We start from the raw sequence: 25,610 nt of genomic DNA, 5'->3' as shown, positions 1-25,610 counted from the left end.
TATATATATATATATATATATATATATATATATATATATATATATATATATATATTATTAAAAAGGAATGGTGGTAATATCCACCAGGATGGGGGTAATATCACAGACGTTACTGGCACTTTACAACCTATCCTAAGGTTAGGTTAGGTTAGGTTACATTTAACTTGTCAGACATACTTAACAAACACACGTCTGACAGCGCACTGCCAGAAGAGCTCCAGGAAACGTTGAAATTTACACGAGTATAAATTTATGGTATCAAATTTTAGAGTATTTAGTAGTAATAGTATTATTGGTAGTAGCGGTAGTAGTAGCGGTATTAGTAATAGTATTATTAGTAGTAACAGTAGTAGTAATAGCATTATTGGTAGTAGCAGTAGTAGTAATAGTATTATAGTAGTAACAGTAGCAGTAATAGTAGCAGTAGTAGTAATAGTAGCAATAAGAGTGGTAGCAGAAGTAGTAATAGTAGCAGTAATAGTAGTAGTAGAAATAGTAGTAGTAGTAGTAGTAATAATAGCAATAATAGTAGCAGTAGTAATAATTATAGTAGTAGTAGTAGTATAGAAATAATTATAGTAGTAATAGTAGTACTAGTAGTAGTAGCAGTAGCAGCAGTAGCCTTGGTACAAGCAGTATTCAATATTAAGAACTGTCTTGGCATCCTAACTGGTGACATTAATAGAGGTAATTATCTCATACGTGCTGACAACCTGTTATCAGAGGTGTACAAGTGACCTCCACAACCTGCTATCAGAGGTGTACAAGTGACCTCCACAACCTGCTATCAGAGGTGTACAAGTGACCTCCACAACCTGCTATCAGAGGTGTACAAGTGACCTCCACAACCTGCTATCAGAGGTGTACAAGTGACCTCCACAACCTGCTATCAGAGGTGTACAAGTGACCTCCACAACCTGTTATCAGAGGTGTACAAGTGACCTCCACAACCTGTTATCAGAGGTGTACAAGTGACCTCCACAACCTGTTATCAGAGGTGTACAAGTGACCTCCACAACCTGTTATCAGAGGTGTACAAGTGACCTCCACAACCTGTTATCAGAGGTGTACAAGTGACCTCCACAACCTGTTATCAGAGGTGTACAAGTGACCTCCACAACCTGTTATCAGAGGTGTACAAGTGACCTCCACAACCTGTTATCAGAGGTGTACAAGTGACCTCCACAACCTGTTATCAGAGGTGTACAAGTGACCTCCATCACAGTTACTGCCTCATAAATAACTTTTTTATATTTTAATTTATGTAATTAAATGACCAAATTCGGAATGAGGACTGACGGTGCAGACACACACACACACACACACACACACACACACACACACACACACACACACACACACACACACACGAGATTGGAGAAATGGATTACATAGTAGGTACAGCTGAGTCAGAGGAACACATGGTAGTCATTGCAGTGATGTATAACCCACCACAGAACTGCAGGAGGCCAAGAGAGGAATATGATGAGTGCAAAAGAGCAATGGTGGACACTCTAGCTGAGGTGGCAAGAAGGGCTCACTCAAGTAGAGCGAAGTTACTGGTCATGGGCGACTTCAATCACAGGGAGATTGATTGGGAAAACCTGGAGCCACGTGGGGGTCCCGAAACATGGAGAGCCAAGATGATGGATGTGGTGCTGGCAAATCTCATGCACCAACATGTTAGGGATACTACCAGAGAGAGAGGGGAGGATGAACCAGTAAAACTGGACCTCGTGTTCACCCTGAGTAGCTCAGACATTGAGCACATCACATATGAAAGGCCCCTTGGAGCTAGTGACCACGTAGTTATGAGCTTTGAATACATCGTGGAGCTAAAAGTGGAGAGGGTAACAGGAGTAGAAAGGGAAAATCTAAACTATAAAAGGGGGGACTACACAGGAATAATGATCTTCCTGCAGGAGGTTCAGTGGGAACAGGAGTTAGTAGGAAAATCAGTAAACGAAATGATGGACTTTGTAACAACAAAATGCAAGGAGGCAGAGGAAAGGTTTGTTCCCAAGGGCAACAGAAATAATGGGAAGGACAGAACAACATGGTTTACCCGAAGGTGCAGGGAGGCAAAAACTAAGTGCTCTAGAGAACTGGAAAAAGTACAGAAGGCAAAGGACTCAGGAGAATAAAGAGATTAGTCGACGAGCCAGAAACGAGTATGCACAGATAAGGAGGGAGGCGCAGCGGCAGTATGAAAATGACATAGCATCGAAAGTCAAGTCTGACCCGAAACTACTCTACAGCCACATCAGGAGGAAGACAACAGTCAAGGACCAGGTAATCAGGCTGAGGAAGGAAGGTGGGAGCTTACAAGAAATGACCAGGAGGTATGTGAGGAGCTCAACATGAGATTTCAGGAAGTATTTACAGTGAAGGCTGAAAGGACAACGGGAAGATAAAACAGTGGAGTACAGCAACAAGGGATATACCAACAAGTGTTGGATGAATTACACACAACTGAGGAGGAAGTAGAGAAGCTCCTCAGTGGGATGAATTGTAAAGGACCTGCCTAGTATGGGCCAACAGGCCTGCTGCAGTGTTCCTCCTTTCTTATGTTCTTATGTTCTTAAGTGACCTTGATACCTCAAAGGCGGTAGGACCGGGCAACATCTCTCCACGGGTCCTTAGAGAGGGAGCAGGGACACAACGTGTGCCACTAACCAAAATCTTCAACACTTCCCTTGAAACTGGGCAACTACCTGAAGTATGGAAGAAGACAAATGTAGTCCCCATCTTTAAGAAGGGAGACAGAAATGAAGCACTAAATTATAGACCAGTGTCACTGACATGTATAGCATGCAAAGTCTTGGAGAAGATTATCAGGAGGAGAGTGGTGGAGCACCTGCAGCGGAACAAGATTATAAACGACAGCCAGCACGGATTCATGGAGGGCAAATCCTGTGTCACAAACCTACTAGAGTTTTATGACAAGGTAACTGAAGTAAGAAATGAGAGGGAGGGTTGGGTTAATTGCATTTTCTTGGACTGCAAGAAGGCCTTCGAGACAGTTCCTCACAAGAGATTAGTACAGAAGCTAGAGGAACAGGCACGTATAACAGGAAGGGCACTGCAATGGATCAGAGAATACGTAACAGGGAGGCAACAGCGAGTCATGGTCCGTGATGAGGAATCACAGAGGGCACCAGTGACGACCGGGGTCCCACAGGGGTCAGGCCTGCGACCAGTGCCATTCTTGGTATATGTGAACGACATGACGGAAGGGATAGACTCAGAAGTGTCCCTGTTTGCAGATGACGTGAAGTTAATGAGGAGAATTAAATCAGATGCGGACCAGACAGGTCTACAAAGAGACCTGGACAGGCTGGATGTGTGGTCCCGAAATTGGCTCCTAGAATTTAACCCCGCCAAATGCAAAGTTATGAAGATCGGACGAGAGCAAAGAAGACCGCAGACAGAGTATAGGCTAAGTGGCCAAAGGCTGCAAACCTCACTCAAGGAGAAAGACCTAGGAGTGAGTATAATAACGAGTACATCGCCAGAAGCACACATTAACCAGATAAATGCTGCAGCATATGGGCGCTTGGCAAACCTGAGAATAGCGTTCCGATACCTCAGTAAGGAATCGCTCAAGACTTTATACACTGTGTACATCAGCCCCATACTGGAGTACGCACACCAGTTTGGAACCCACACCTAGTCAAACACGTCAAGATATTAGAGAAAGTGCAAAGGTTTGCAACAAGGATAGTTCCAGAACTAAGGGGAATGTCCTATGAAGAAAGGTTAAGGGAAATCGGTCTGACAACACTGGAGGGCAGGAGGGTCAGAGGAGACATGATAACGACATACAAAATACTGCGTGGAATAGACAGAGTGGGCAGAGACAGGATGTTCCAGAGATGGGACACAGAAACAAGGGGTCAAAATTGGAAGCTGAAGACTCAGATGAGTCAAAGGGATGTTAGGAAGTATTTCTTCAGTCATAGAGTAGTTAGGAAGTGGAATAGTCTGTCAAGCGATGTAGTGGAGGCAGGAACTATACATAGTTTTAAGACGACAATTAGGTGAGTACACACACACACACACACACACACACACACACACACACACACACACACACACACACACACACACACACACACACACACACACACACACACACACATATGTGTGTCCATTAATTGACATTCTCACTCTCTCTTCTTATAAAGTTCCCTTATAAAGCTCTCTTATAAAGCTGTGCTATAAAGTTGTAAGAGCCTTCACAGTACACAGTCACTGTGAACTATCCTGACCTACCAGCAGCTGGGTTAAGTCCTGGCTATTCTGTATCCCCTGGTGATACTCCTCTGGCTAGACCTATTCTTTCTAATCTATCTTTTCACTCCATAAAACTATCTTTTCTTGACGTAACAAATTGACTCCTATTCTAGCCATTGTCCTAGCTAGCTTCCTAGCCTGGTGACAACCTAGAATACGGATCAGCTTGCTAGATGTTCTCAATGGTGAGGTTAGGTTAGTGTATATACACTGAGAGATATACACCTCTCAGCGTATATACACTGAGAGATATACACCTCTCAGTGTATATACACTGAGAGATATACACCTCTCAGTGTATATACACTGAGAGATATACACCTCCCAGTGTATATACACTGAGAGATATACACCTCTCAGTGTATATACACTGAAAGACATACACCTCTCAGTGTTTATACACTGAGAGATATACACCTCTCAGTGTATATACACTGACAAACATACACCTCTCAGTGTATATACACTGAGAGATATACACCTCTCAGTGTATATACACTGAGAGACATACACCTCTCAGTGTATATACACTGAGAGATATACACCTCTCAGTGTATATACACTGAGAAACATACACCTCTCAGTGTATATACACTGAGAGACATACACCTCTCAGTGTATATACACTGACAAACATACACCTCTCAGTGTATATACACTGAGAGATATACACCTCTCAGTGTATATACACTGAGAGACATACACCTCTCAGTGTATATACACTGAGAGACATACACCTCTCAGTGTATATACACTGAGAGACATACACCTCTCAGTGTATATACACTGACAAAAACACCTCCTGGACACAGTATTCCCACAATAATACCAAAACCCACAAAATACCTCCCACTGCAAAAATTCCACCACACAAAAAGTATTACCACTTTTAATGTAAATTATCTTAGTAAGCTATGAATTAACGGTGTTGCAGTGGACACTCCCAGGCATTATGTATGTAAATATATCTTACTAACTAATAACATTCATTAGCATCTAAACACTTTCTCTCTCCCATGGTAATTCCATCACTTTCAAAAATGTATCATATTTCCTCTGCCTTTTTTTACCAGAAAGTAACGCAATATATTGCTTGGTAATAAATATATATATACATATATATATATATATATATATATATATATATATATATATATATATATATATATATATATATATATATATATATATATATATATATATATATATATATATACATAGATATTATGAGTTGTTGGATTAAGTTGTTTATTTTAGAAGATTATGTGGGATGAAGGCGAATGAAATTTCGAAAATTTAATATTCTGAGAGTGGTGGGCAGCCTGGAGGAAAGAATAAGAACGATACTCTACACACACTCACTCATACACACACACACACACACACACACACACACACACACACACACACACACACACACACACACACACACACACACACACACACACACAGCACGTAACCACGATCTTCAACACATCCCTTGAAACTGGGCAACTACCTGAGAAATGGAAGACAGCTAATGTAGTCCCCATATTTAAGAAAGGAAACAGAAACGAGGCGCTAAACTACAGACCTGTGTCTCTGACATGTATTGTGTGCAAAGTCATGGAGAAGATTATCAGGAGGAGAGTGGTGGAACACCTGGAACGGAACAAGATTGTAAATGAAAACCAGCATGGGTTCATGGAAGGCAAATCTTGTATCACAAACCTCCTGGAGTTTTATGACAAGGTAACATAAGTAAGACACGAGAGAGAGGGGTGGGTTGATTGCGTTTTCCTAGACTGCAGGAAGGCCTTTGACACAGTTCCCCACAAGAGATTAGTGCAGAAGCTGGAGGATCAGGCGCATGTAACAGGGAGGGCACTGCAATGGATCAGGGAATACCTGGCAGGGAGGCAGCAACGAGTCATGGTACGTGAAGTGGTATCACAGTGGGCGCCTGTTACGAGCGGGGTCCCACAGGGGTCAGTTCTAGGACCAGTGCTATTTTTGATATATACGAACGACATGATGGAAGGAATAGACTCTGAAGTGTCCTTATTCGCAGATGATGTGAAGTTGATGAGAAGAATTAAATCGGATGAGGATGAGGCAGGACTGCAAAGAGACCTGGACAGGCTGGACATGTGGTCCAGTAACTGGCTTCTCGAATTCAATCCAGCCAAATGCAAAGTCATGAAGATTGGGGAGGGGCAAAGAAGACCGCAGACAGAGTATAGGCTAGGTGGATAAAGACTACAGACCTCACTCAGGGAGAAAGACTTTGGGGTGACCATAACACCGAGCACGTCACCGGAGGCACACATCAACCAAATAACTGCTGCAGCATACGGGCGCCTGGCAAACCTGAGAATAGCGTTCCGATACCTTAATAAGGAATCGTTCAAGACACTGTACACGGTGCATGTTAGGCCCATACTGGAGTATGCAGCACCAGTCTGTAACCCACACCTGGTCAAGCACCTCAAGAAGTTAGAGAAAGTACAAAGGTTTGCAACAAGGCTAGTCCCAGAGCTCAGGGGAATGTCGTACGAGGAAAGGTTGAGGGAAATTGGACTGACGACACTGGAGGACAGAAGGGTCAGGGGAGACATGATAACGACATATAAGATACTGCGGGGAATAGACAAGGTGGACAGAGATAGGATGTTCCAGAGAGGGGACACAGAAACAAGGGGTCACAACTGGAAGCTGAAGACTCAGACGAGTCACAGGGACGTTAGGAAGTATTTCTTCAGTCATAGAGTCGTCAGGAAGTGGAATAGCCTAGCAAGTGAAGTAGTGGAGGCAGGAACCATACATAGTTTTAAGAAGAGGTATGACAAAGCTCAGGAAGCAGAGAGGGAGAGGACCTAGTAGCGATCAGTGAAGAGGCGGGGCCAGGAGCTTGGACTCGACCCCTGCAACCTCAACTAGGTGAGTACAACTAGGTGAGTACACACACACACACACACACACACACACACACACACAGAAGGGGCTCCAGAAAGACGGAGAGGTGGGGCACACCACCATGTGCTGGACACAGTGCACACAACCGAGGAAGAAGTGAAGAGGCTTCTGAGTGAGCTAGATACCTCAAAGGCAATGGGACCAGATAACATCTCCCCATGGGTATTGAGAGAGGGAGCGTACCCCTAACAACAATATTCAATACATCTATCGAAACAGGGAGATTGCCTGAGGCATGGAAGACAGCAAATGTAGTCCCAATCTTTAAAAAAGGAGACAGACATGAAGCATTAAACTACAGACCAGTGTCACTGACATGTATAGTATGCAAAATCATGGAGAAGATTATCAGGAGAAGAGTTGTGGAACACCTAGAAAGGAATGATCTCATCAACAGCAGCCAACATGGTTTCAGGGACGGGAAATCCTGTGTCACAAACCTACCGGAGTTCTATGACATGGTGACAGCAGTAAGACAAGAGAGAGAGGGGTGGGTGGATTGCATATTCTTGGACTGCAAGAAGGCGTTTGACACAGTTCCACACAAGAGATTGGTGCAAAAACTGGAGGACCAAGCAGGGATAACAGGGAAGGCACTACAATGGATCAGGGAATACTTGTCAGGAAGACAACAGCGAGTCATGGTACGTGGCGAGGTGTCAGAGTGGGCACCTGTGACCAGCGGGGTCCCACAGGGGTCAGTCCTAGGACCAGTGCTGTTTCTGGTATTTGTGAACGACATGACGGAAGGAGTAGACTCTGAGGTGTCCCTGTTTGCAGATGACGTGAAGTTGATGAGAAGAATTCACTCGATCGATGACCAGGCAGAACTACAAAGGGATCTGAACAGGCTGCAGACCTGGTCCAGCAATTGGCTCCTGGAGTTCAATCCCACCAAGTGCAAAGTCATGAAGATTGGGGAAGGGCAAAGAAGACCGCAGACGGAGTACAGTCTAGGGGGCCAGAGACTACAAACCTCACTCAAGGAAAAAGATCTTGGGGTGAGTATAACACCAGGCACATCTCCTGAAGCGCACATCAACCAAATAACTGCTGCAGCATATGGGCGCCTAGCAAACCTCAGAACAGCATTCCGACATCTTAATAAGGAATCGTTCAGGACCCTGTACACCGTGTACGTTAGGCCCATATTGGAGTATGCGGCACCAGTTTGGAACCCACACCTAGCCAAGCACGTAAAGAAACTAGAGAAAGTGCAAAGGTTTGCAACAAGACTAGTCCCAGAGTTAAGAGGTATGTCCTACGAGGAGAGGTTAAGGGAAATCAACCTGACGACACTGGAGGACAGGAGAGGTAGGGGGGACATGATAACGACATACAAAACACTGAGAGGGATTGACGTGGTGGACAAAGACAGGATGTTCCAGAGATTGGACACAGTAACAAGGGGACACAGTTGGAAGTTGAAGACGCAGATGAGTCACAGGGATGTTAGGAAGTATTTCTTCAGCCACAGAGTAGTCAGGAAGTGGAATAGTTTGGGAAGCGATGTAGTGGAGGCAGGATCCATACATAGCTTTAAGCTGAGGTACGATAAAGCTCACGGTTCAGGGAGAGTGACCTAGTAGCAACCAGTGAAGAGGCGGGGCCAGGAGCTTGGACTCGACCCCTGCAACCTCAACTAGGTGAGTACAACTAGGTGAGTACACACACACACACACACACACACACACACACACACACACACACCGGCCTAAAATCCACTGGAAACGTGAAGAGCAAGAGGGTGGGGCGGGGATATGATCACGATGTACGGGATACTACGGAGGCATGGACAGCATGGATCAAAATTATTTACTAATGATACAGTATTTGTAGTATATTCTTATTAAATCAATCACCAAAATATGTATATACACTTAGAGACTCCCACCATTCTGTATATTCATACACTAAATGACATTTCTCACTACATATATACTGAGGGATACACCCCTCTCCGTGTGTATTGAATGAGCAATACACACTTCTCCGTGTGTACTGAATGAGAAGTTATGTTGCTGTACACTAACGACCCCTTTCATGGCAGGCGAAATTACAGACCTGGATAATATACAGAGAACTTGTACTGCACGTATAAGTACGATAAATTACTGGGAACGGTTGAAGTCTCTTGACCTGTACTCCCTGAAACGCAGGCGAGAAAGATACATGATAATATACAAGTGAAAAATCCTAGAGGAATTAGAACTAAACTTGCACACGAAAATCACTCCCTATGAAAGCAAAAGACTCGGCAGCAGATGCAACAGTCCTCCAATGAAAGACAGAGGCGCCACGAGTACACTGAGAGACAACACAGTCAGTGTCAGGGGCCCAAGACTGTTCAACTGCCTCCCAGCATACATAAGGGGGATTACCAATAGACCCCTGGCTGTCTTCAAGAAGGCACTGGACAGGCACCTAAAGTCAGTACCTGATCAGCCGGGCTATGGTTCGTACGTTGATTTACTTGCGGCTAGCAGTAACAGCCTGGTTTTTCAGGTCCTGATCCACCATGAGGCCTGGTCATGGACCGGGCCGTGGGAGCGTTGACCCTCGGAACCCCCTCCAGGTATACTCCATGTATACTCCAGGTATGCTCGAGGTATACAGTGACTTAGGCAATACCGTTAGGGACGCTAAGAGAAGCCAGGGACACACAGACAGCAGCCAGGGACACAGACAACAACCAGCAGCATACATTCACGCAATAACAACCAGGGACAGACAAGCCAGAGGGATACCTGGGATACCAAATCAAGCCACTTGTAAGGTGTGTAGTGGGTTCAGTACGGTGCACACCGTCCGGTGACCCTATAACCCAGCAACAAGAGAGTGACATGATTCACTGTCACGACACGGGCACACGACCACCGATTTGCACAGCACTTAGAAGAAGAATGAAGCATGTGGCTTTCACGTACATGGACATCTGTGTACGTGGATATGTGTATGTGTACGGTGCAGAGTTCATGAGCAAGGTTATGTAGACAGGAATACATGGATCAGTGTGTACATGGATGTGTGTGTACGGTACAGTGTCCGTTAGCAAGGTTATGTAGACGGGAGTCCACGAGAGGGAGTTAGGTATGTCTTGTGGTTAGTGACGTAGTGTGACAGTAATTGGTCGTAACTAGTAGTGTTGTGTAGTTATTAAGCTTGTAATATGTCCCGGGATGGTTGTAACAGCTCATGTCTAGTGCTAACACCGTACCTATTCTCTCTCTCTCTCTCTCTCTCTCTCTCTCTCTCTCTCTCTCTCTCTCTCTCTCTCTCTCTCTCTCCACCTATTCTTTCCTCTTTCTACACTTTTTCTTCTACCACAAGGGGAGTTCCTCAATTTCAGCTACACTTCCTCTCCTTATATACAATCCGCTGAATGTTACTACCAATTCTCATTCTCTGTCCCTTATCCTTCCTAACCTTATCCACTATCCTTCTCCCCAATCCACTCCTTTCTTTCCTTCTTCTGGTCACCCCTCTTATAAGCATTATCCTCTCTTTCCCATTTCACACACACACACATACACACACACACATACACACACACACACACACACACACACACACACACACACACACACACACACACACACACACACACACACACACACACACACACACACACAAAGAAAACCACAGACGGAATACAGTCTAGGGGGTCAGAGACTACAAACCTCACTCAAGGAAAAAGATCTTGGGGTGAGTATAACACCAGGCACATCTCCTGAAGCGCACATCAACCAAATAACTGCTGCAGCATATGGGCGCCTAGCAAACCTCAGAACAGCATTCCGACATCTTAATAAGGAATCGTTCAGGACCCTGTACACCGTGTACGTTAGGCCCATATTGGAGTATGCGGCACCAGTTTGGAACCCACACCTAGCCAAGCACGTAAAGAAACTAGAGAAAGTGCAAAGGTTTGCAACAAGACTAGTCCCAGAGTTAAGAGGTATGTCCTACGAGGAGAGGTTAAGGGAAATCAACCTGACGACACTGGAGGACAGGAGAGATAGGGGGGACATGATAACGACATACAAAATACTGAGAGGAATTGACAAGGTGGACAAAGACAGGATGTTCCAGAGATTGGACACAGTAACAAGGGGACACAGTTGGAAGTTGAAGACACAGATAAATCACAGGGATGTTAGGAAGTATTTCTTCAGCCACAGAGTAGTCAGGAAGTGGAATAGTTTGGGAAGCGATGTAGTGGAGGGAGGATCCATACATAGCTTTAAGCAGAGGTATGATAAAGCTCACGGTTCAGGGAGAGTGACTTAGTAGCGACCAGTGAAGAGGCGGGGCCAGGAACTATGAATCGACCATTGCAACCACAACTAGGTGAGTACACACACGCACACATACCCAGTAGCGGCCAGTGAAGAGACGGGGCCAGGAGCTATATTATGCATGCTTTTTTCATTCACTAAGATTATCACTGGTAACTTGAGAATGCCTTTGCTGATCGGATTCAAATTTTCCTCGCTGATAACTAAAGAATGTCTCATCAGATTGGTTCCAAACTTTTAGAGCTGATGCATCTTGCTTAGTAGAAACTTTGAATGAGTTTTTTGAGGGGGGATATGTAGTCCACAACTTGGTGATTTTATTGATGAATTTGGGTGTGTTAGTTTCCATGTGATAACTTGTGTGTTGTTGTTTCTATGTGATGACTTGTGTACTCAACTAATTGTGGGTGCAGGGGTCAAATCATAGCTCCTGGCCATGGCTGTGGCTGTTTCTATGTGATTGTTGAGGTAGACGAGGCTGGGCTTATGAGATGCTGGGATGCTGTTCTCTCTGACGTCCCACTGTGGTGGACAACCCACTGACAGGTATGGTGGACAACCCACTGACAGGTGTGGTGGACAACCCAATGACAGGTGTGGTGGACAACCCACTGACAGGTGTGGTGGACAACCCAATGACAGGTGTGGTGGACAACCCACTGACAGGTGTGGTGGACAAACCACTGACAGGTGTTGTGGACAACCCACTGACAGGTGTGGTGGACAACCCACTGATAGGTATGGTGAACAACCCACTGACAGGTGTGGTGGACATCCCACTGACAGGTGTGGTGGACAACCCAATGACAGGTGTGGTGAAGAACCCACTGACAGGTATGGTGAACAACCCACTGACAGGTATGGTGGACAACCCACTGACAGGTGTGGTGGACAACCCAATGACAGGTGTGGTGGACAACCCAATGACAGGTGTGGTGGACAACCCACTGACAGGTGTGGTGGACAACCCACTGACAGGTGTGGTGGACAACCCACTGACAGGTGTGGTGGACAACCCACTGACAGGTATGGTGAACAACCCACTGACAGGTGTGGTGGACAACCCACTGACAGGTGTGGTGGACAACCCACTGACAGGTGTGGTGGACAACCCAATGACAGGTGTGGTGGACAACCCACTGACAGGTGTGGTGGACAACCCACTGACAGGTGTGGTGGACAACGCACTGACAGGTGTGGTGGACAACCCACTGACAGGTATGGTGGACAACCTACTGACAGGTATGGTAGACAACGCACTGACAGGTGTGGTGGACAACCCACTGACAGGCGTGGTGGACAACCCACTGACAGGTGTGGTGGACAACCCAATGACAGGTGTGGTGGACAACCCACTGACAGGTGTGGTGGACAACCCACTAACAGGTATGGTGAACAACCCACTGACAGGTGTGGTGGACAACCCATTGACAGGTGTGGTGGACAACCCAATGACAGGTGTGGTGGACAACCCAATGACAGGTGTGGTGGACAACCCACTGACAGGTGTGGTGGACAACCCACTGACAGGTGTGGTGGACAACGCACTGACAGGTGTGGTGGACAACCCACTGACAGGTATGGTGGACAACCCACTGACAGGTGTGGTGGACAACCCACTGACAGGTGTGGTGGACAACCCAATGACAGGTGTGGTGGACAACCCACTGACAGGTGTGGTGGACAACCCATTGACAGGTATGGTGGACAATCCACTGACAGGTGTGGTGGACAACCCACTGACAGGTGTGGTGGACAACCCAATGACAGGTGTGGTGGACAACCCACTGACAGGTATGGTGGATAACCCACTGACAGGTATGGTGGATAACCCACTGACAGGTATGGTAGACGACCCACTGACAGGTGTGGTGGACAACGCACTGACAGGTGTGGTGGACGACCCACTGACAGGTGTGGTGGTCGTCTCGCTGACGATACATAACGACACTATAGTTGTTATAAAAGCGACACTATACACAGGTTCTGGTCGTCCCAGATATGGAGGGGTCGTAACCTTGCTTGCGGACGACCACGCAAGATGTGAGTTACGTGCACTGTCGCAGAGCATGATGTAAGTTAGGTGCACTCTAGCAGCGATCTTACAACTGACATGAACTTACAACTGACATGATCTTACAACTGACATGATCTTACAACTGACATGATCTTACAACTGACATGAACTTACAACTGACATGATCTTACAACTGACATGATCTTACAACTGACATGATCTTACAACTGACATGATCTTACAACTGACATGATCTTACAACTGACATGATCTTACAACTGACATGATCTTACAACTGACATGATCTTACAACTGACATGATCTTACAACTGACATGATCTTACAACTGACATGAACTTACAACTGACATGATCTTACAACTGACATGATCTTACAACTGACATGAACTTACAACTGACATGATCTTACAACTGACATGATCATACAACTGACATGATCTTACAACTGACATGATCTTACAACTGACATGATCTTACAACTGACATGATATTACAACTTACATGATCTTACAACTGACATGACCTTACAACTGACATGATCTTACAACTGACATGATCTTACAACTGACATGATATTACAACTGACATGACCTTACAACTGACATGACCTTACAACTGACATGATCTTACAACTGACATGATCTTACAACTGACATGAACTTACAACTGACATGACCTTACAACTGACATGATCTTACAACTGACATGACCTTACAACTGACATGATCTTACAACTGACGTGATCTTACAACTGACATGAACTTACAACTGACATGATCTTACAACTGACATGATCTTACAACTGACATGATCTTAAAACTGACATGACCTTACAACTGATATGATCTTACAACTGACATGACCTTGCAACTGACATGATCTTACAACTGACATGATCTTACAACTGACATGATCTTGCAACTGGCATGATCACACAACTGACATGATCATACAACTGACATGATCATACAACTGACATGATCATACAACTGATATGATCTTACAACTTACATGATCTTACAGCTGACGTGATCTTATAACTGACATGATCTTACAACTGACATGATCTTACAACTGACATGATCTTACAACTGACATGATCTTACAACTGACATGATCTTACAACTGACATGATCTTACAACTGAAATGATCTTACAACTGACATGATCTTACAACTGACATGATCTTACAGCTGACATGATCTTACAACTGACATGATCTTACAACTGACATGATCTTACAATTGACATGATCTTACAACTGATATGATCTTACAGCTTACATGATCTTATAACTGACATGATCTTACAACTGACATGATCTTACAACTGACATGATCTTATAACTGACATGATCTTACAACTGACATGATCTTACAACTGACATGATCTTACAACTGATATGATCTTACAGCTGACATGATCTTATAACTGACATGATCTTACAACTGACATGATCTTACAACTGACATGATCTTACAACTGGCATGATCATACAACTGACATGATCATACAACTGACATGATCATACAACTGACATGATCTTACAACTGATATGATCTTACAGCTGACATGATGTTACAGCTGACATGACCTTACAACTGACATGATCTTACAACTGACATGATCTTACAACTGACATGATCTTACAACTGATATGATCTTACAACTGACATAATCTTACAACTGACATGATCTTACAACTGACATGATCTTACAACTGACATGATCTTACAACTGACATGATCTTACAACTGATATGATCTTACAACTGACATAATCTTACAACTGACATGATCTTACAACTGACATGATCTTACAACTGACATAATCTTACAACTGACATGATCTTACAACTGACATGATCTTACAACTGACATGATCTTACAACTGACATGATCTTACAACTGACATGATCTCATAACTGACGTGAGCTTACATCTACATTGATGCTGGTGCAAGGCTCTTGATCCCAGGAACTAAGACACCTCTCCCTGGATCAAAAACCTCCACCTGATAACAAACGTGTTTTAAACGCGTTACGCTCGAAATTGGTCAAAAAACAGTGGCAGCAGCCGGCATGAACCAGCGTAGCGCCGGCATGAACCAGCGTAGCGCCGGCATGAACCAGCGTAGCGCCGGCATGAACCAGCGTAGCGCCGGCATGAACCAGCGTAGCGCCGGCATGAACCAGCGTAGCGCCGGCATGAACCAGCGTAGCGCCGGCATGAACCAGCCTAGCGCCGGCATGAACCTGCGTAGCGCCAGCATGAACCAGCGTAGCGCCGGCATGAACCAGCGTAGCGCCGGCATGAACCAGCGTAGCGCCGGCATGAACCAGCGTAGCGCCGGCATGAACCAGCCTAGCGCCGGCATGAACCAGCGTAGCGCCGGCATGAACCAGCGTAGCGCCGGCATGAACCAGCGTAGCGCCGGCATGAACCAGCGTAGCGCCGGCATGAACCAGCGTAGCGCCGGCATGAACCAGCGTAGCGCCGGCATGAACCAGCGTAGCGCCGGCATGAACCAGCGTAGCGCCGGCATGAACCAGCGTAGCGCCGGCATGAACCAGCCTAGCGCCGGCATGAACCAGCGTAACGCCGGCATGAACCAGCGTAGCGCCGGCATGAACCAGCGTAGCGCTGGCATGAACCAGCGTAGCGCCGGCATGAACCAGCGTAGCGCCGGCATGAACCAGCGTAGCGCCGGCATGAACCAGCGTAGCGCTGGCATGAACCAGCGTAGCGCCGGCATGAACCAGCGTAGCGCCGGCATGAACCAGCATAGCGCCGGCATGAACCAGCGTAGCGCCGGCATGAACCAGCCTAGCGCCGGCATGAACCAGCGTAGCGCCGGCATGAACCAGCCTAGCGCCGGCATGAACCAGCCTAGGGCCGGCATGAACCAGCATAGCGCCGGCATGAACCAGCGTAGCGCCGGCATGAACCAGCGTAGCGCCGGCATGAACCAGCGTAGCGCCGGCATGAACCAGCGTAGCGCCGGCATGAACCAGCCTAGCACTGGCATGAACCAGCCTAGCGCCGGCATGAACCAGCATAGCGCCGGCATGAACCAGCGTAGCGCCGGCATGAACCAGCATAGCGCCGGCATGAACCAGCGTAGCGCCGGCATGAACCAGCGTAGCGCCGGCATGAACCAGCCTAGCACTGGCATGAACCAGCCTAGCGCCGGCATGAACCAGCATAGCGCCGGCATGAACCAGCCTAGCACTGGCATGAACCAGCCTAGCGCCGGCATGAACCAGCCTAGCGCCGGCATGAACCAGCCTAGCGCCGGCGTGAACCAGCCTAGCGCCGGCGTGAACCAGCCTAGCGCCGGCATGAACCTGCGTAGCGCCGGCATGAACCAGCGTAGCGCCGGCATGAACCAGCGTAACGCCGGCATGAACCAGCGTAGCCCCGGCATGAACCAGCGTAGGCCCGGCATGAACCAGTGTAGCGCCGGCATGAACCAGCGTAGCGCCGGCATGAACCAGCGTAGCGCCGGCATGAACCAGCGTAGCGCCGGCATGAACCAGCGTAGCGCCGGCATGAACCAGCGTAGCGCTGGCATGAACCAGCCTAGCGCCGGCATGAACCAGCCTAGCGCCGGCATGAACCAGCTTAGCGCCGGCATGAACCAGCGTAGCGCCGGCATGAACCAGCGTAGCGCCGGCATGAACCAGCGTAGCGCCGGCATGAACCAGCCTAGCGCCGGCATGAACCAGCCTAGCGCCGGCATGAACCAGCCTAGCGCCGGCATGAACCAGCCTAGCGCTGGCATGAACCAGCATAGCGCCGGCATGAACCAGCGTAGCGCCGGCATGAACCAGCGTAGCGCCGGCATGAACCAGCGTAGCGCCGGCATGAACCAGCGTAGCGCCGGCATGAACCAGCGTAGCGCCGGCATGAATCAGCCTAGCACTGGCATGAACCAGCCTAGCGCCGGCATGAACCAGCATAGCGCCGGCATGAACCAGCGTAGCGCCGGCATGAACCAGCATAGCGCCGGCATGAACCAGCGTAGCGCCGGCATGAACCAGCGTAGCGCCGGCATGAACCAGCCTAGCACTGGCATGAACCAGCCTAGCGCCGGCATGAACCAGCCTAGCGCCGGCATGAACCAGCCTAGCGCCGGCATGAACCAGCCTAGCGCCGGCATGAACCAGCATAGCGCCGGCATGAACCAGCGTAGCGCCGGCATGAACCAGCGTAGCGCCGGCATGAACCAGCGTAGCGCCGGCATGAACCAGCGTAGCGCCGGCATGAACCAGCCTAGCACTGGCATGAACCAGCCTAGCGCCGGCATGAACCAGCATAGCGCCGGCATGAACCAGCGTAGCGCCGGCATGAACCAGCATAGCGCCGGCATGAACCAGCGTAGCGCCGGCATGAACCAGCGTAGCGCCGGCATGAACCAGCCTAGCACTGGCATGAACCAGCCTAGCGCCGGCATGAACCAGCATAGCGCCGGCATGAACCAGCCTAGCACTGGCATGAACCAGCCTAGCGCCGGCATGAACCAGCCTAGCGCCGGCATGAACCAGCCTAGCGCCGGCGTGAACCAGCCTAGCGCCGGCGTGAACCAGCCTAGCGCCGGCATGAACCTGCGTAGCGCCGGCATGAACCAGCGTAGCGCCGGCATGAACCAGCGTAACGCCGGCATGAACCAGCGTAGCCCCGGCATGAACCAGCGTAGCACCGGCATGAACCAGCGTAGCGCCGGCATGAACCAGCGTAGCGCCGGCATGAACCAGCGTAGCGCCGGCATGAACCAGCGTAGCGCCGGCATGAACCAGCGTAGCGCCGGCATGAACCAGCGTAGCGCCGGCATGAAACAGCGTAGCGCCGGCATGAACCAGCGTAGCGCCGGCATGAACCAGCGTAGCGCCGGCATGAACCAGCGTAGCGCCGGCATGAAACAGCGTAGCGCCGGCATGAACCAGCGTAGCGCCGGCATGAACCAGCGTAGCGCCGCGCTAAATACAGCGATGCGCCGACTCCAGTTCTCTAAATTTACAACTAGAGGATAAAACACTCAGAGTTACATTTGTTGATGGTATTTAGCATCGGGAAATAAAACCCGAATAGTTACCAGTAAAGCACAGGAGCCTATCTGAAATTCATTGAATTTTATAGGCCCGAAAAAATCATGAATAAGCCTACTGAATATATATATATATATATATATATATATATATATATATATATATATATATATATATATATATATATATATATATATATATATATACACCTCTGGTGTGGATAAAAAGGCGTCATGGAAGAATATTTGGATTTCTTCCTGAAGACGTTTGAATATTCTACTTCCCCTACCACCCCATCTTTTCATTCTTTTTTACCAATATGTATATTTTATTACATAATATGGTACCAAAGGTTTAAGAGATACATTGTTGTTATAAAGATGGCATGTACAGTACATGAAATGTGAGAGATAAATGTCTAGTACATGTTGGTACATGTTTGTCACTGATTATAATGCGAAAATCTCATCCAGCTCTTCAGAACTGGGGCGAGTGTCCAAAATACAGCAGGCATTACCCCTCTGAACAGCAGCGCTGAGTCGCTGGAACTGAAAACTAGCTGCCCTGGGATCCCTAGTTACCCTGATGAGTCATTTTCCCAGCTCCTTAAGGAATTTAGATGCACTCTTTCCCCATGAGCCAAGGTTCTCTGAGCCTATGGAAACAAACGTATAATGATGGGCAAGTTCTCCATATTTTCTAGACTTTTGGGACTCCCTGAAGCTGGCAGCTGCTCCTCCTTCCTCCCTGGTGTACTGGAGATAGGTATCAGCCAAGGTAGATGCACATGTATAGTCCCACACCACCTGCTTCCCATCTGTCCAGGCTTGAAGTGTGATACTATCTGGACGTTTCTGGCTGCCATCAGATCTGCATAGTTGGGGTGGCTTCCTTACTGCTGGGCATCCGGCTGTTATGAGGCTCCTCTTGATAATGTTATTAACCTCCTCATGTCTGGCAATCTTTCCCTCGGATTTGCGGCACACAAGACCATGGTGCCCGAGTCCTTCTGCTAGGTTAGGTTAGGTAAGGTTCGTCAGGAAACAGGACAAATGTTTCCTTCTGCTGCTTGACTGCCACAAATACACCTGTGTTCGGCGAGAACAGGGGCGGCAAGTCGAAGGGCTACACCAATGCGGATGGTCTGTGGGTCGAACCGTGTGCCAAGGTTGAAGTTAGGAACAGCCAAGAGAAAATCCCCTGCATGAGGAGGTCTCACTGCCAGGAGGCGGGCTCTATCCTTCCCTGACACACTCCTAAGCATTGTTGAGGCTATTTTCTCCACTATCGGGCCATCCCAGTGCGACTGTTTGTAGTTGTTGGGAGAAGCAGGTCTGGTTTCAGAGCCCGTTAGATTATCTCAGATCATGGCTCCGTCAATGAACTTTTGGTCCTGGACTCCAATCTTGTCCCTAAGATGTTCAGGGAGAATCGCTGCTACAAGCTCTCTGGATGCAACGCATGACGACAGAAAAGCAGGTAGTGCAATCTGTATTCATCTTATATATATATATATATATATATATATATATATATATATATATATATATATATATATATATATATATATATATATATATATATATATATATATATATATATTGCTCCTTGATAATGTTAGTAGTCACGAAAGTGCTTGAAATTTCTCTATTCTCTCACAGTGGTTGTTTTGCATATGCATATATATATATATATATATATATATATATATATATATATATATATATATATATATATATATATATATATATATATATATATATATATATATATATATATATATATATATATATATATATATATATATAACAGAAAACAGAACTATTCTTTTCGTAAGCACTTAAAGAATGCTGTAAATGACATAATTGGTGTAAGTATAGTGTAATTACACTAGTCAGTAGTGTCGCTGGGTCGTGTCTACCTTGTAACTGGCTGGCTTCCCGTCACGCTTAGTGAATTATGAATTATCTATCTGAAGCACAAAACCCGTGTGTGGAAGGTTCAGCAGGAGGCATGGAAGGTAGATCCAGGTGTGGTAACGGCCCTTCCACGGCCTGACTCACACCGGGGCCAGGAGCTATGGATCGACACCCTGCAGCCACATTTTGGTGAGTATACTGAACTCATGGAGAAAGATCTCGCTACACATTGACCTCCAGACACCTGTTACCAGGTAATTAAGAGGCAGAGACCAGGAGCTGAGTCTCAACCCATACAACCACAGCTAGATGAGTGAATATGGGTAACACACACACACAAACACACACAAATTCGTAATAAAATTTATCAATAACAATAGATGATTCAATATTCCCAAAATGATAGCTAATAATAAGAAAAGTGTGGTGGATGTTAGTAGATAATAAATCCAGAGACAGGATGTTCTAGACTCAGATGAGTCACAGGCATGTTAGGAAGTATTTCTTCAGTCATAGAGTTGTCAGGAAGTGGAATAGTCTGGAGAGTGATGGAGTGGAGGCAGGATCCATACATAGCTTTAAGAAGAGGTATGATAAAGCTCATGGACCAGGGGGAGAGAGAGAGTGGACCTAGTAGCCACCAGTGAAGAGGTTTAAAGATATATTTTTTCATTTGTGTTAATGCAAAAATTAATAATTTTGTACCAAAAGCACCTTAGAAAATTACCTAACCTTATTATAACAAGTGCAATTTAATTTAACCTAATCCAACTAAATATATTTTAGATAAGTTTACAATAATTTAATAATAAATAAACACAATGAAATACATTTTTTTCGTTAGGTTCAGAATGATTTTTACGAAATTCCTGCATACACAAATTTTCGCTTGGGTTATTCAGCAAGAAGAGCGTTGCTATTTAAGCCAAAATAGGAAGTTTTACCTATTCGACACGATATATATATATATATATATATATATATATATATATATATATATATATATATATATATATATATATATATATATATATATATATATATATGTGTGTGTGTGTGTGTGTGTGTGTGTGTGTGTGTGTGTGTGTGTGTGTGTGTGTGTATACCATAACAGTAAAGTGTTGACTTACACTTAATTGATTTAAATTAAGAACAAATACGATTTTTCCCCATCCTACCCTCACTTCCCTCACTTCCTTCACTTCCCTCACTTCCCTCACTTCCCTCACTTCCCTCACTTCCCTCACTTCCCTCACTAACATTAGGTCTCCCCTCATGTTTGTTGACGTAGTGAATTATGAAGGAGCTACGATCATTGAAGGTAGTGAATAATGAATGAAGGTGACGCTTCTTACACTAAGTTAGTGGTGATGTATGTTGTATGATGATGTTGGTGTATGATGTATGTTGTATGATGATGTTGGTGTATGATGTATGTTGTATGATGATGTTGGTGTATGATGTATGTTGTATGATGATGTTGGTGTATGATGTATGTTGTATGATGATGCTGGTGTATGATGTATGTTGTATGATGATGTTGGTGTATGATGTATGTTGTATGATGATGTTGGTGTATGATGTATGTTGTATGATGATGTTGGTGTATGATGTATGTTGTATGATGATGCTGGTGTATGATGTATGTTGTATGATGATGTTGGTGTATGATGTATGTTGTATGATGATGTTGGTGTATGATGTATGTTGTATGATGATGCTGGTGTATGATGTATGTTGTATGATGATGTTGGTGTATGATGTATGTTGTATGATGATGTTTTTGTATGATGTATGTTGTATGATGATGTTGGTGTATGATGTATGTTGTATGATGATGTTGGCGTATGATGTATGTTGTATGATGATGTTGGTGAATGATGTATGTTGTATGATGATGGTGTATGATGTATGTTGTATGATGATGTTGGTGTATGATGTATGTTGTATGATGATGTTGGTGTATGATGTATGTTGTATGATGATGTTGGTGTATGATGTATGTTGTATGATAATGTTGGTGTATGATGTATGTTGTATGATGTTGTTGGTGTATGTATGATGTTGTTGGTGTATGTATGATGTTGTTGGTGTATGATGTATGTTGTATGATGATGTTGGTGTATGATGTATGTTTTATGATGATGTTGGTGTATGATGTATGTTGTATGATGATGTTGGTATATGATGTATGTTGTATGATGATGTTGGTGTATGTTGTATGTTGTATGATGATGTTGGTGTATGATGTATGTTGTATGATGATGTTGGTGTATGATGTATGTTGTATGATGATGCTGGTGTATGATGTATGTTGTATGATGATGTATGTTGTATGATGTATGTTGTATGATGATGTTGGTTTATGATGTATGTTGTATGATGATGTTGGTGTATGATGTATGTTGTATGATGATGTTGGTGTATGATGTATGTTGTATGATGATGCTGGTGTATGATGTATGTTGTATGATGATGTATGTTGTATGATGTATGTTGTATGATGATGTTGGTGTATGATGTATGTTGTATGATGATATTGGTGTATGATGTATGTTGTATGATGATGCTGGTGTATGATGTATGTTGTATGGTGATGTTGGTGTATGATGCATGTTGTATGATGATGTTAGTGTATGATGTATGTTGTATGATAATGTTGGTGTATGATGTATGTTGTATGATGATGTTGGTGTATGATGTATGTTGTATGATGATGTTGGTGTATGATGTATGTTGTATGATGATGTTGGTGTATGATGTATGTTGTATGATGATGTATGTTGTATGATGTATGTTGTATGATGATGTTGGTGTATGATGTATGTTGTATGATGATGTTGGTGTATGATGTGTGTTGTATGATGTATGTTGTATGATGATGTTGGCGTATGATGTATGTTGTATGATGATGTATGTTGTATGATGTATGTTGTATGATGATGTTGGTGTATGATGTATGTTGTATGATGATGTTGGTGTATGATGTATGTTGTATGATGATGTTGGTGTATGATGTATGTTGTATGATGATGTTGGTGTATGATGTATGTTGTATGATGATGTATGTTGTATGATGATGTTGGTGTATGATGTATGTTGTATGATGATGTATGTTGTATGATGATGTTGGTGTATGATGTATGTTGTATGATGTATGTTGTATGATGTATGTTGTATGATGATGTTGGCGTATGATGTATGTTGTATGATGATGTATGTTGTATGATGTATGTTGTATGATGTATGTTGTATGATGTATGTTGTATGATGTTGGTGTATGATGTATGTTGTATGATGATGTTGATGTATGATGTATGTTGTTTGATGATGTTGGTGTATGATGTATGTTGTATGATGATGTTGGTGTATGATGTATGTTGTATGATGATGTTGGTGTGTGATGATGTTGGTGTATGATGTATGTTGTATGATGATGTATGTTGTATGATGTATGTTTTATGTTGATGTTGGTGTATGATGTATGTTGTATGATGATGTTGTATGATGTATGTTGTATGATGATGTTGGTGTATGATGTATGTTGTATGATGATGTAGGTGTATGATGTATGTTGTATGATGATGTTGGTGTATGATGTATGTTGTATGATGATGTTGGTGTATGATGTATGTTGTATGATGATGTTGGTGTATGATGTGTGTTGTATGATGTATGTTGTATGATGATGTTGGCGTATGATGTATGTTGTATGATGATGTATGTTGTATGATGCATGTTGTATGATGATGTATGTTGTATGATGATGTTGGTGTATGATGTATGTTGTATGATGTATGTTGTATGATGATGTTGGCGTATGATGTATGTTGTACGATGATATATGTTGTATGATGATGTTGGCGTATGATGTATGTTGTATGATGATGTATGTTGTATGATGTATGTTGTATGATGATGTTGGTGTATGATGTATGTTGTATGATGATGTTGTTGTATGATGTATGTTGTATGATGATGTTGGTGTATGATGTATGTTGTATGATGATGTTGGTGTATGATGTATGTTGTATGATGATGTTGGTGTATGATGTATGTTGTATGATGATGTTAGTGTATGATATATGTTGTATGATGATGTTGGTGTATGATGTATGTTGTATGATGATGTTGGTGTATGATGTATGTTGTATTATGATATTGGTGTATGATGTATGTTGTACGATGATGTTGGTGTATGATGTATGTTGTATGATGATGTTGGTGTATGATGTATGTTGTATGATGATGCTGGTGTATGATGTATGTTGTATGATGATGTTGGTGTATGATGTATGTTGTATGATGATGTTTGTGTATGATGTATATTGTATGTGTATGTTGTACGTGTATGCTGTATGTGTATGTTGTATGTGCATGATGTATGTTGTATGTTGTATGATGATGTTGGTGTATGATGTATGTTGTATGATGATGTTGGTGTATGATGTATGTTGTATGATAAGATAAGATAATATAAGATTTCGTTCGGATTTTTAACCCCGGAGGGTTAGCCACCCAGGATAACCCAAGAAAGTCAGTGCGTCATCGAGGACTGTCTAACTTATTTCCATTGGGGTCCTTAATCTTGTCCCCCAGGATGCGACCCACACCAGTCGACTAACACCCAGGTACCTATTTGCTGCTAGGTGAACAGGACAACAGGTGTAAGGAAACGTGTCGAAATGTTTCCACCCGCCGGGAATCGAACCCGGGCCCTCCGTGTGTGAAGCGGGAGCTTTAGCCACCAGGCCACCGGGCCTGATGTATGATGATGCTGGTGTATGATGTATGTTGTATGACGGTGCTGGTGTATGATGTATGTTGTATCATGATGTTGGTGTATGATGTATGTTGTATGATGATGCTGGTGTATGATGTATGTTGTATGATGATGGTGTATGATGTATGTTGTATGATGTTGGTGTATGATGTATGTTGTATGATGATGCTGGTGTATGATGTATGTTGTATGATGATGCTGGTGTATGATGTATGTTGTATGATGATGTTGGTGTATGATATATGTTGTATGATGATGCTGGTGTATGATGTATG

At 44.6% G+C, this 25,610-nt stretch overlaps 1 protein-coding gene across 1 annotated transcript in view; it reads left to right on the top strand.

Moving 5' to 3' along the window:
• Window positions 1–25,610, top strand: part of CCHa1 (neuropeptide CCHamide 1) — a 92,160-nt gene that overhangs the window by 743 nt on the left and 65,807 nt on the right. The window lies entirely within an intron of this gene.

The sequence above is a fragment of the Cherax quadricarinatus genome, chromosome 77 (assembly GCF_038502225.1).
Source record: "Cherax quadricarinatus isolate ZL_2023a chromosome 77, ASM3850222v1, whole genome shotgun sequence".
Taxonomy (NCBI): Eukaryota; Metazoa; Arthropoda; class Malacostraca; order Decapoda; family Parastacidae; genus Cherax; species Cherax quadricarinatus.
Note: the sequence above shows the minus strand (reverse complement) of the source record. Positions and strands in the feature narration are given on the sequence as shown.